Below are 13,795 nucleotides of genomic sequence, written 5' to 3'. Positions count from 1 at the left end.
ATATAAATTAGGTGAACTATCTTATCTGCAAAATATATTTAATTGTGTTCAGCGCTTTGGGTTCTAGTTATAATTTTTTTTCACTCAAGATTGACACAACATTCACACTAGATTCACCCTAAAATTCGAATTTAATTACATTAGAGATATGTGTAAATCCTGAGTCAATAATGTGTGAATCTTGTGTGAAAAGATGTATAAATATATCCTGTGTGTGGTTCATACAGCTCTTTTAGACAGCGCTTTTTTATGTTTAGGCTACATGTACACGGGACGTTTTAAAAGGTCCTTTGAACGCTGGAATTTTACAGCTATGTAAAGGATGTTTAACCACTTGCCGACCGCCGCAAGTACATATACTGCGGCGGTCAGCCCCTCACAGGCAAAGTGACGTATGGGTACATCACTAGCCTGTGAGGCTCTGGGGAGCGAGCGCGCGCCGCCGGAGGCGAGCTCCCGCTCGGTCACAGACCCCCCCCCCCCCGCACGTGTGCCCGGCGGACCCGATGTCCGTGACAGCGGGAGAAAGGCAGGCGGCTGATGTAAACAAGCCGCCTGTTATTCTCCCCTGTGTAGGAATAGTGATCATACGGTTCTACTATGTAGGACCGTTGATCACTGTTCCTACAGCTCAAGCCACAGCCAATCACAGTTAGAATCACGCCCCTAGGGACACACACCACCCCTCCCTCTCAAAAAAAGTTAACCCCTTCACTACCAGTGTCATTTTACAGTAACAGTGCATATGTATAGCACTGATTACTGTAGTAATGTCACTGGTAACCCCAAAAGTGTAAAAAATGTCAGTCAAGGGTCCGATCTGTCCGCCCCAATGTCTCAGTCCCGCAAAAAAAATCGCAGATCGCCGCCATTACGCGTTAAAAAACAAAACAACAAAAATCTTTCCCTTTGTTAGTAAACGCGATAACTTTTGCGCAAACCAATCAAAATACACTTTTTGCGATTTTTATTTTTACCAAACATATGTAGCATAAAACAAATTGGCCGAAAATGTTAAAAAATTTAGATTTTTACATTTTTTTTGGCGGCAATTTCATATAAAAAAATGTGAAAAATATTGTTATTTTTGCAAAATTGACGCTCTTTTTTGTTTATAGCGCATGATCAAAAAATCGCACAGGTGATCAAATACCACCAAAAGAAAGCTCTGTTTGTGGGAAAAAAAGGACGTCAAATTCGTTTAGGTACAGCTTCGCACGACCGCGCAATTGTCCGTTAAAGTCACGCAGTGCCGAATCGCAAAATACCCCCTGGTCAGGAAGGGGGTAAAATCTTCTTGGGTTTAAGTGGTTAAGTGCCGGGTCACACTTTTGCGATGTGGGAAGGCTGCGAATTCGCAGCCTGTTCCCCCATTGCAAACGCACATCTGGCAGTTCACACTGCCATATGCAATACGCAGAGAGTGTCAATGAAATGTTAACGACACCCCCAGTTTGATCGCATATCGCAGTGCGATCTGACAGTTCGCACAGGATCGGATCGCACAAGTGTGAACCACTGTGCGATCCGATCCTGATGCGGCTGGAAAAAAGGGTCATGTGCGTGTTTGGTGCGGATACAGTGCGAATTTCAGCCATACAAAGTGTATGGCTGAATTCACATCCGCACCTCCGATCGCATGTAATGAAGGAGCAGTGCGCTCCGAATTACATGCGATTGGCGCACTCGCAGAAATGTGAACCGGCCCTAAAACGTCCGTTGTGTCGCATTTGCAGCCGCGTCCAGCGGCAATTAGCGGGCGTTTGCGCTCAGATCTGTTTTTAGAGGTCAAAAAATCATTCCCCTTTAAAATGGAAAAGCGCAAGCGGTAAACGCGGGTGATCGCGTTTGGTCGTGTTTTGCGTTTGAAACGTCTGTAAACACACGTTCTGAACATCCTGAACGCAAATAATTGCTTTCCAAAAAACGACACTGAACTCAACTGCCTCTAAATGACTATATAAACGACTCAGTGTACATAGACAGATAAGATAACATAGAGGAGGGTTCAGGGGCTTCTGAAAAAAACGCCCAACTGCTCCTAAACGTCCGTTTACAAGTAGCAGTGTACATGAGGCATATGAGTTTTGTCACTTTTACAACTGCAGACTACTAATTGAGCAGTGAAAGAGTAGCAAAACAATGCTAAATAATAATTTTTACTCTCTGCTCTCTCTTCCTGTCAGCATGTAAACCACAAGTGCATACAGCAGTGCCTAAAATGCTCCTAGTGTTGTCCCTCCCTTTCCAAATCTAAGTGCTGCTGTTCAGCAGGACTTATTGCAATCATATGTTAAAATACATTAATTTTTCAAAAATTAAGGTTTTTAGATTCAATCGCATTAGGGAAATCAGTGGTCATAAAACCAAAAAAATATGAAAACGAGAGACAGATGATATGTATTTTGCTGCCAGTGTAGCACATTGCCTCTCTACACAAGCAGCTGCAAATGTCTGCTCACTTAAGAAGTCATGACACAACTCCCTGCCTGATGGTTTGTGTGTCAGCTGTAATTGCCTATCCCAACTATTCTTAAGTTTTTTAGACAGAGTTCTTGGTTTGGATAATTTGTTTGTCAAATACATTTTGGATGATGTTACTGTGGAAAATTTTATTCCTAAAAAGGGAATGTTTTGCATTTTCCAGTTAAAAATAATACGGAACTCGGCTGGAAAAACAAAACAGACAAATGAAGAGCTTAGGAGTTGTACAAACTATTACTAAACGTTATATGGCTATGCTTGTTTATGTAGATCACGTGTTAAATTAAAAATCCTTAAAGCAGATGGCAAATCAACATAAGCTTTACATGATGGTGCAATGCAGACTTTGCTGTTGTGCTGGCATGCTAAACTGGTATTTTATGGGCTGCATGCAGCCCCCTCGCTCCATGTCTGCAGCAGTGATTTAAGGATAAGCACCTCTAGCTGTTTTCCAGTTTATAAGTTATACTCCTTTATGTCATTTTGCAGCTAAATGCTCAAGGACCTGTTTTATAGTCTCTTTTTTTGCTGGGATTAGAAATAACAAGTTGCTTTTATAATGATTATGTTGAGGTTGAATTGCAGTAATCTTTTTCTGGAATTAAGTAGGTGCCGCCTTCAATAGACCTAATTCCAAGCCTGTGGTGTTGTCATCTTAAACCAGAAAGCATACCCATAGAAGTACTAATGGCAAGATCAACAGGTATTTTTAGCAAAACCGCAATGAACAAGAAAGAAAGCACAGTACTGTAAAGGCGCAGTTCTTTCTATTTTCCACTGAATGTTTTTCTGTTTTGAGCATAAATATGCTTTATAGAAGAGCTACAACAATATACATGAAAGTATCAGCAGCAGCACAGTATATAGGATAATTGACTTTATTTTAACCACTTTACCGCTTCTCACTAGAGCTCTACTGCAGCAAAGTGGTTCGATAACGTCTGGCGACGTAGACCTACGTCGCCATACATTCCCCTCTCCCGGCGGAGTAAACAAAGTGGGCGGATCTCCTAAGTGACAGGCAGTGTCAGATTGCAGGGTTCGGCATAGCTGAACCTGCGGTCTGTCCCTGTGTCAATCAGTCACCTCCCCCCACACATGTCAGTAAGCACCAGGCATACATTAACCCCTCCCTCTCCAATAAAATTAACCCCTTCCCTGCCAGTGTAATTTTTACAGTAACAGTGCATATTTATAGCACTGGTTACTGTAGTAATGTCACTGGTACCCCCAAAAGTGTCAAAAATGTCAGTCAAGGGTCTGATCTGTCCGCCGCAATGTCGCAGTCCCGCAAAAAAAAAATCGCAGATCGCCGCCATTACTCGTTAAAAAAAAAAAACACCAAAAATGACAGAAATCTTTCCCTTAGTTAGTAAACGCAATAACTTTTGCGCAAACCAATCAAAATACGCTTATTGCGATTTTTTTTTTACCAAAAATATGTAGCAGAAAACAAATTGGCCTAAAATGATAAAAAATTTAGATTTTTACATTTTTTTGGGGGGGAATTTCATATAAAAAAATGTGAAAAATATTGTTATTTTTTCAAAATTGTCGCTATTTTTTTGTTTATAGCGCAAAAAGTAAAAATCGCACAGGTGATCAAATACCACCAAAAGAAAGCTCTATTTGTGGGAAAAAAAGGACGTAAATTTCGTTTAGGTACGGCGTTGCATGACCACGCAATTGTTTGTTAAGTCGCACAGTGCCGAATCGCAAAAAGTGGCCCAGACGTAAGACCGCAAAATCCTCCGGTGGTAAAGTGGTTAAAGTAACCTTTCCTGAGAGAAATACCAAGATTATCATTTCTGACCTATTTTTCTAAAAAGTGTTAGCTTGCTAGCTGTCCAAATAACCCTCTTGGTTTTTTTACTTTGAGTCCTAGTTCGTGTTAAGACTGTCATTGTACAGTCACCCTTTGATTTGGCTTCTCAAAAGTTTGAATGGGAATGTGTAAATAGCTAGTCTTTTTGAGGAGAAGGACATGAACATTTAAAAGTCAGGGAGCAGAGAAATAGGCAAATAGTAACAAATTGGAATAGGTTTAATGAATATTACATACTGTATGTGTAGCCTTTTAGACTGACAATACCGTCAAATGTTGTCTGGTATATTTATGGCACCATCAGCTTCACTAACCGTTGTCTAAATGAGCACCTAATCGTCCATTTGCTGTAAATCCTTTTCTTGTGTGGCACTTTGAAGTTGGCCACATACTAGTAGAATTTTTCGTATTACTTACATTCATTTGATTTCAAATCATTAGCGGGTCTGGATGGAAATTTTATCTCAAATACACAAATTTCGGACAATGTATGTGGTTTATGTTGGGGAAATTTTGAAGAACTTTCCAACAATATTCGTTAGTTAGCAAATGTACTGAGATTTTTTGTATGGATATTTTTACTAAGATTTGTTTGGAAATCTCTGAGTGTATGACCAGCTTAAAAGTATTTTTGGACATGTCCAGATGTCTAATGTTCTTAATGCAGTGCCAATGTTTTACTACTAAAAATGTTTTGTCACCTCTTCACGTCAGTACACCATACAGACCTGGCATTCCTCCTCCTGCTATAAGCTTATGGTCACTTCCTAGACCATGAGCTTATGGAAAAGTGTTCAGCAGACCGAACAAACCAATAGCTGTGGTTAGCAGCTGGTAATTTGCCGATCAGAGCTATTCTCTTAAATGTAAACCAACCCAGCCCCCCAGCCACTTTTATTTCCCCCTTCTCCACCGCACCAATCTCCGCAGCACAACCACCAATACCCACCCACCCACAAGCACCAATACCTGCAACACTGATCCACTGTGTTTCCTGCAGCGGCATGCTTTCCCTCCTCTCCCCTCCCATCGGCTTTATGTGCTACAGGGGAGTCACAGTGTAAAAAAATAATAAAATACGTGCCCCCACCATTCTTGACCCCCTGTGCATTGGATCCCCCCCTCATCGATCCCAGGAGACCCCTCCCTGCAGTGCTGCTGCTAGATGGCTTTCCCTCCTCCCCTACCTTCCAGCTGCAACTGCTGCTGGGGCACACTAGGGAGTTCGATGTAAGCATGGAGAGTGGTGTGGGGGGGGGTTGCTAAACAGCTTTCTTCTTTTCCTGAATGAACACTATGAGCAATCCGTACAAGTCGCTCATTGTGTTCATTTATCACTAAAGCATAGTAAACTGTGTTTACTTTGCTTCAGTTTGTGTATGAATAGTGTGTAAACTAATAGTTGTAGTGATCGTTGCTGCAAACACCCACTGTGTTCCCACAAGTAAGGTAATATGTAGTTGTAACTGGTGTTGTGCAAACTCTCTATTGTATCAATGTATATATAGAAAATAATAAACTGTAATATATATATATATATATATATATATATATATATCTATATCAGATAAACAAAATTGAATCACATATACAAAGCATAATAGAAGTCCATATCAAAGTGCATATATTATATTAAAGTGCATAATAGTTTATTTTTCAATTGTGAATAACGTATGTAATCCTCTTTCTTCACAAATAACAATTCCTGCATGCCAGTGAGAAGACAACTGTTGTGCTTCCACCTCCTTGTGACACCATATGCGCTCGCAGTGCTCTCACCTTAGTAAGTAATCAAATTACCTTTTTGATTACAATAGAACAATCCACTATCGATCTTGGCCTGATCCTGGCCCTGCCTGATCTATCCTAGCAATCTGTGATAGTGGTGCCTTTAAGGTACCGTCCACCGCGCTTATCCATATGTTAGGGTAAAACAAAGTGACCTCCTGTACTGTAGATATTAAATGATGAGAGTGTGTGCTGTTGCCCTTAATGCCATTAGTAGTGTCAGTAAAAGAATTGTGTTGTAAGGTGCAAACAAAGTCTAAGGTCTTCCTTCTATTAGTGTCCTTGGTAAATAGTAACTGGGTCATATATAAACATCGATATCATAAAATCAAACACTGGTTTCTAGGTAAACTCTAATACAGTGATTATACAGTTGTGCTGATAAGTTTACATTCTCTGGCAGAATTTATGATTTCTTGGCCATTTTTCCGAGAATATGAACGATAACACAAAAACTTTTCTTTCACTCATGGTTAGTGTTTGGCTGAAGCCATTTATTATCAATCAACTGTGTTTACTCTTTTTAAATCATAATGACAACAGAAACTACCCAATGACCCTGATCAAAAGTTTACATACCCGGGTGATTTTGGCCTAATAACATGCACACCTGTTGACACAAAGGGGTTTGAATGGCTATTAAAGGTAACCATCCTCACCTGTGATCTGTTTGCTTGTAATTAGTGTGTATGTATAAAAGGTCAATGAGTTTCTGGACTCCTGACAATCACTTGCATCTTTCACCAAGTGCTGCACTGAAGTTTCTGGATTCTGAGTCATGGGGAAAGCAAAAGATTGTCAAAGGGTCTGCGGGAAAAGGAATTGAGAATGCCAATCAGCAGTGTTCAAACTCTAATCAAGAAGTGGAAAATGAGGGGTTCTGTTGAAACCAAACCACGGTCAGGTAGACCAACTAAAATTTCAGCCACAACTGCCAGGAAAATTGTTGGGGATGCAAAGAAAAACCCACAAATAACTTCAGGTGAAAAACAGGACTCTGAAAACGTGGTGTGGCTGTTTCAAGATGCACAATAAGGAGGCATTTGAAGAAAGATGGGCTGCATGATCGAGTCGCCAGAAGTAAGCCATTACTATGCAAATGCCACAAAGTATCCCGCTTACAATACGCCAAACTGCACAGAGACAAGCCTCAAACCTTCTGGCACAAAGTCATTTGAAGTGATGAGACCAAAATTGAGCCTTTTGGCCCCAACCATAAACGCTACATTTGGAGAGGAGTCAACAAGGCCTTTGATGAAAGGTACATCATTTAAACTGTGAAACACTGAGGTGAATCGCTGATGTTTTGGGCATGTGTGAGCTACAAAGGCACAGGAAATTTGGTCAGAATTGATGGCAAGATGAATGCAGTATGTTATAAAATACTGGAGGAAAATTTACATTCATCAGCCCGGAAGCTGTGCATGGGGCGTACTTGGACATTCCAACATGACAATGATCCTAAAAACAAGGCCTAGTCGACCTGTCATTGGCTACAGCAGAATAAAGTGAAGGTTCTGGAGTGGCCACCTCAGTCTCCTGACCTCAATATCCGTGAGCTACTCTGGGGAGATCTCAAACGTGCAATTCATGCAAGATATCCCAAGCATTTACAGGAACAAACTGGAGGCTTTTTGCCAGGAAGAATGGGCAGCTTTACCATCTGAGAAGATAAAGAGCCTCATCCACAAATACCACAAAAGACTTCAAGCTGTCATTGACGTTAAAGGGGGCAATACACGGTATTAAGAACTGGGGTATGTAAACTTTTGATCAGGGTCATTTGGGTAGTTTCTGTTGTCATTATCATTTTAAAAGAGTAAACACAGTTGATTGATAATAAATGGCTTCAGCCAAACACTAACCATGAGTGAAAGAAAAGTTTTTGTGTTATCGTTCATTTTCTCGGAAAAATGGCCAAGAAATCATAAATTCTGCCAGAGTATGAGTGAAAGAAAAGATTTTGTAGTATCATTCATATTCTCTGAAAAATGGCTAAGAAATCATGAAATCTGTCAGGGTATGTAAACTTATGAGTACAACTGTAAATGTAAAACACAAAAATGTACTGGAAAAAAAAAAACCACAACTCAATGGCGTGATCGCAAAATCACAATATCGCAATATAATTGCATAAACAAAAACGAGGACGACGCAAGAGGAGCCCACTGTGCATACCCCCAGCATATAGGGGAAGGTGAAATTTTACCTAGTAAGAGAGGTCAAACATAGAGGGAAGCGCATAAGTTGGGAGGTGGTGGGGATCACCGAAGCACCAGCACTTTTTTGATTACAGATTATTATGGACTCACTTATGAATTGTATATACATGTTGCACTTTTAAGGACTTTTTCAGTTTATGCGATTACACTGCGATGTTGTGATTTTGCATTTTTCTCACATTACACATTGTGTTTCACATATATAATCACTGTATTAGAGTTTGCCTAGGAACCAATGTTTGATTTTATATCGATGTTTACAGTTGGGCAAAAAAGTATTTAGTCAGCCACCAATTGTGCAAGTTCTCCAACTTAAAAAGATGAGAGAGAGGCCTGTAATTTTCATCATAGGTACACTTTAACTATGAGAGACAGAATGGGGGAAAGTAATCATGGAAATCACACTGTAGGATTTCTAATGAATTAATTAGTAAATTCCTCAGTAAAATAAGTACCGTATTTGGTCACCTACAAACATGCAAGATTTCTGGCTCTCACAGACCTGTAACTTTTTTTTTAAGAGGCTCCTCTGTCCTCCACTCGTTACCTGTATTAATGGCACCTGTTTGAAGTTGTTATCAGCATAAAAGACACCTGTCCACAACCTCAAACAGTCACACTCCAAACTCCACTATGGCCAAGACCAAAGAGCCTTCGAAGGACACCAGAAACAAATTTGTAGACCTGCACCAGGCTGGGAAGACTGAATCTGCAATAGGCAAGCAGCTTGGTGTGAAGAAATCAACTGCGGATGCAATTATTAGAACATGGAAGATATACAAGACCACTGATAATCTCCCTCGATCTGGGGCTCCACGCAAGATCTCACCCCGTGGGGTCAAAATAATCACAAGAACGGTGAGCAAAAATTCCAGAACCACACAGGGGGACCTAGTGAATGACCTGCAGAGAGCTGGGACCAAAGTAACAAAGGCTACCATCAGTAACACACTATGCCGCCAGGCACTCAAATCCTGCAGTGCCAGACGTGTCCCCCGGTTAAGCCAGTACATGTCCGGGGCCCATTTGAAGTTTGCTAGAGAGCATTTGGATGATCCAGAAGAGGATTGGGAGAATGTCATATGGTCAGTTGAAACCAAAGTAGAACTTTTTGGTAAAAATTCAACTCGTCCTGTTTGGAGGAGAAAGAATGCTGAGTGGCATCCAAAGAACACCATACCTACTGTGAAGCATGGGGGTGGAAAAATCATGCTTTGGGGCTGTTTTTCTGCAAAGGGACAAGGACGACTGTTCCGTGCAAAGGACAGAATGAATGGGGCCATGTATCGTGATTTTGAGTAAAAACCACCTTCCATCAGCAAGGGCATTGAAGATGAAACGTGGTTGGGTCTTTCAGCATGACAATGATCCCAAACACACCGCCTGGGCAATGAAAGTAGTGGCTTCGTAAGAAGCATTTCAAGGTCCTGGAGTGACCTAGCCAGTCTCCAGATCTCAACTCCATAGAAAACCTTTGGAGGGAGTTGAAAGTCCGTGTTGTCCAGCAACAGCCCCAAAACATCACTGCTCTAGTGGAAATCTGCATGGAGGAATGGGCCAAAATACCAGCAACAGTGTGTGAAAACCTTGTGAAGACTTACAGAAAACATTTGACCTCTTTCGTTACCAACAAAGGGTATATAACAAAGTATTGAGATTAACTTTTGTTATTGAACAAATACTTATTTTCCACTTATTTTAATTTGCAAATAAATTCTTAAAAAATCAGACAATGTAATTTTCTGGATTTTTTTTCCCCTCATTTTGTCTCTCATAGTTGAAGTATACCTATGATGAAAATGACAGGCCTCTCTCATCTTTTTAAGTGGGAGAACTTGCACAATTGGTGGCTCACTAAATACTTTTTTGCCCAACTGTATATATGACCCACTTACTATTTACCAAGGACACTAAAGAGGAAGACTTTAGACTTTGTTTGCACCTTCTAACACAATTCTTTTACTGAAACTACTAAGGGCATTAGACACAACAACACACAGTCTAATTATTTGATTCATAATGTGGGAACACAATTAGGTTGTATGCAGCCACCCTTCACAAGACAGGCCATATATTATTACCTATAAGTTAGTGCGGGATATCCCACTTTTTTTGTCCTACCAGGTGTACAAATTAGGTTAAAATGGATTTTATTTAAAAGAATACCTCTTACATCAATAAAAATGTAAAAAAACGCCTTGGTAAAGCAAGTAATACTCAGCACTTCTGGTTCGGGATGCCCTACGCGTTACGTCACGTCATGTCACTTCATCAGGGGGACCGGATTGCCTTTTATTTACTGGAGACCGAAAATCGTCTAGCTACCATTTTGTTGTAGTCACCCTAGATATTGAGCTGCGGCCATTTTTTGTAATCTGAGTCTGTGGTTCAACCTCTAGAGGCTGGAAAAGACATGTTTTCTCTGCTCAAGCATACAGCCTGTCTTTAAGAACTTGTGTTTCTGGCTGTGCTAACAAAAGCACAAGCATTTGCATATGAGCGTTTTTGTTTTGTTTTTTTCAAACTTGCATACTTTGTTCTCATGTGCGAGAGCTCTAACTGTGTTATAATGAAGAATGAGGTGTACCACAAAATTTTCACAAGAACAAGACACTCCACATGTTAGATTTTTGATAAGAGTGCTTGGCAGCAAAGCATCCTGAAAATTTACTTTTTGGCAACTTTATTCAATGTAAAATTACATATCCCTCGTAAAAGGTTGCAGTCTATTTCTGGAGATCTTGATATTGTAACCAGATATGTGCATGCGACGTCTCCTGATTACACACTGTTGTGGATTGGGCGGCCAGGTTCAAAGGGAAAAATCCCATATTCAGTATCGTGCTGAGTGGTTCTTGAGTTCAAACATGCATTCGGGGGTTTGATTCCTGATTGAAGGAATAAACTTACTGAAAACGCTCCAGATTTCTTTCAGTGCTACATTTCTGAATAATGAAAACACCAGTTTCCTTTTTAGCAGCTAATCTGAAACTATACAGAATAAATATGAATCAGTGGAGCTTGACAGTGTTTGAATGAAATGAAATGTGTTTGCTTGCTATTCCAATGTATGCCTTGTATAGAACAGTTTTTACAGTATATGGTACTGTCTGTGTGTATGTATATCAAAGGCATGCTGTGAAAATACCATATAAGGGCAATAATTGTATATATACAGATAACAAAGACCGTAACCATTCTATGAAATGAATATGTATTGAAAATATGGTATATTTTGAGATGAACTTCTCTCTAAGTGCTGCTTGACTGCTCATGAAACATAAGCCCAGTGCAGTTGTTAGAAAAAGATTATCACTCTCTGTGGGAAAAACACATGCACAGTCATACACAAATATCAGAGTTGCCAAAATGACAATCTGGCTCCTCCTCAGCATAAAGGCCTGAACTAGGAACAACTCTGCTCCCAGGATGCAATAGGAGCATCCACTATTTTACTTTCAACTAGTTGCACTGACAGTTATCATAGTGTTTGAGGGAGAGTGATGACACACTTAACATTCTTGGGGGTGTAAGATACTACAAAAAACTTGTGATATAACAGTAAGGCGGAGCCTGGTGACACCGACCAGAAGTGATGCAATTTCAAGCATTAGCTGTATTTCTTTGTGTTTTAAAGATATGCAAGTTGTTTTTAACACAAGTTTTAACAATACATTTTAAATACTACACAACTGGAGGCTGTTTATGCTCTCTTGGCAGTGTTCATACAGTTGTGTTCAAAATTATTCAACCCCCACTGAAATTGATTGTTTTGGCCAGTTTGACATTGATTTTGATCATTCAGTCATCCTGCTTACAATTAAATCAAAGAGGCACGTGTAGGTCAGACAAATATAACATAACATTTATAATGAAATAACCACAAATGTCTTTTCTGTGCTCACATCATTATCAGTTTTATTCAACCCCCAAGTGACATTCAATCTTAGTACTTAGTACAACATCCTTTTACAGTTATAACAGCTTTTAAACGTGAAGCATAGCTTGACACAAGTGTCTTGCAGCGATCTACGGGTATCTTTGCCCATTCGTCATGGGCAAAAGCCTCCAGTTCAGTCACATTCTTAGGCTTGTGCACTGCAACTGCTTTCTTTAAGTCCCACCAGAGGTTCTCAATCGGATTGAAGTCTGATGACTGTGATGGCCACTCCAAAATGTTCCAGCCTTTAATCTGCAACCATACTCTAGTGGACTTGGAGGTATGCTTGGGATCATTGTCCTGTTGAAAGGTCCAACGTCTCCCAAGCCTCAGGTTTGTGATGGACTGCATCACATTGTCATCCAATATCTCCTGGTACTGAAGAGAATTCATGGTACCTTGCACACGCTGAAGCTTCCCTGTACCTGCAGAAGCAAAACAGCCCCAAAGCATGATTGACCCCCCGCCATGCTTCACAGTAGGCAAGGTGTTCTTTTCTTCATAGGCCTTGTTCTTCCTCCTCCAAACATAGCGTTGATCCATGGGCCCAAACAGTTCTAATTTTGTTTCATCAGTCCACAGAACACTATCCCAAAACTTCTGTGGTTTGTCCACATGACTTTTGGCATACTGCAGTCGACTCTTCTTATTCTTTGGAGACAGCAAGGGGGTGCGCCTGGGAGTTCTGGCATGGAGGCCTTCATTATGCAGTGTGCGCCGTATTGTTTGAGCAGAAACTTCAGTACCCACATCTGACAAATCTTTTCTCAGTTCCTCAGCAGTCACACAGGGACTTTTCTCCACTTTACGCTTCAGGTAGCGCACAGCAGTCAAAGTCGGCATCTTCTTTCTGCCACGACCAGGTAGCGTTTCAACGGTGCCCTTTGCCTTGAATTTGCGAATGATGCTTCCTATGGTGTCTCTTGGTATGTTTAACATCTTTGCAATCTTCTTATAGCCATTGCCCTTCCTGTGAAGAGTAATCACCTCTTCTCCTGTCTTCCTGGACCATTCTCTTGACTTCACCAAGTTTGTAACCACATCAGTAAATGTCTAGAAGGAGCTGAGTATCACAGTCATTTTACAGCTGCCTAATTGGTGCTTATTAGGCTTTATTGCTGCTCCCTGACATCCACAAGTGTTTTCAATACCTGATTGAAAACACTTCAATGAACCTCTGTTCTTCAGAGTGGTAGTCTTTAAGGGGTTGAATAATTGTGTCAATGAAGAATTCACAAAAGAAACATTTACTACTTTATTACAAAACCAATTGATGTCATTTTAGTTGCATATGGTTCTTTAAAAAGTCCTTGTAGGATTTCATTCTGAATACAATTACAAATGTACACTAAATTCCCTAAACCCTTTACAGCATTGGGGGGGTTGAATAATTTTGAACACAACTGTATGAGTGACACACCATGGCCGCATGAGTTTTAGACAGCCTTAAAGGGGCCTATACCCATTTTCCGGATAACAACACAAGAGTGCAAACTGGCACCTTAGTAGATATGAGGTGCTAGTTAACATATAACA

General features: G+C 40.4%; 1 protein-coding gene and 1 pseudogene across 2 annotated transcripts in view; both read left to right on the top strand.

Moving 5' to 3' along the window:
* Nucleotides 1–13,795, top strand: part of SCFD1 (sec1 family domain containing 1) — a 326,499-nt gene that overhangs the window by 150,172 nt on the left and 162,532 nt on the right. The window lies entirely within an intron of this gene.
* LOC309569845 overlaps nucleotides 1–13,795 on the top strand; it is a 31,938-nt pseudogene that overhangs the window by 3,177 nt on the left and 14,966 nt on the right. The window contains exon 2 of the transcript in view: nucleotides 8,902–9,404. The product of the transcript in view is annotated as an uncharacterized misc_RNA (transcript). The remainder of the gene's footprint in view (nucleotides 1–8,901; nucleotides 9,405–13,795) is intronic.

The sequence above is a fragment of the Pelophylax lessonae genome (genome assembly GCF_965119305.1).
Source record: "Pelophylax lessonae genome assembly, chromosome: 13".
NCBI classification, from domain to species: Eukaryota; Metazoa; Chordata; class Amphibia; order Anura; family Ranidae; genus Pelophylax; species Pelophylax lessonae.
The sequence above is the reverse complement of the archived record's forward strand: the minus strand, read 5'-3'. Positions and strand labels throughout refer to the sequence as shown.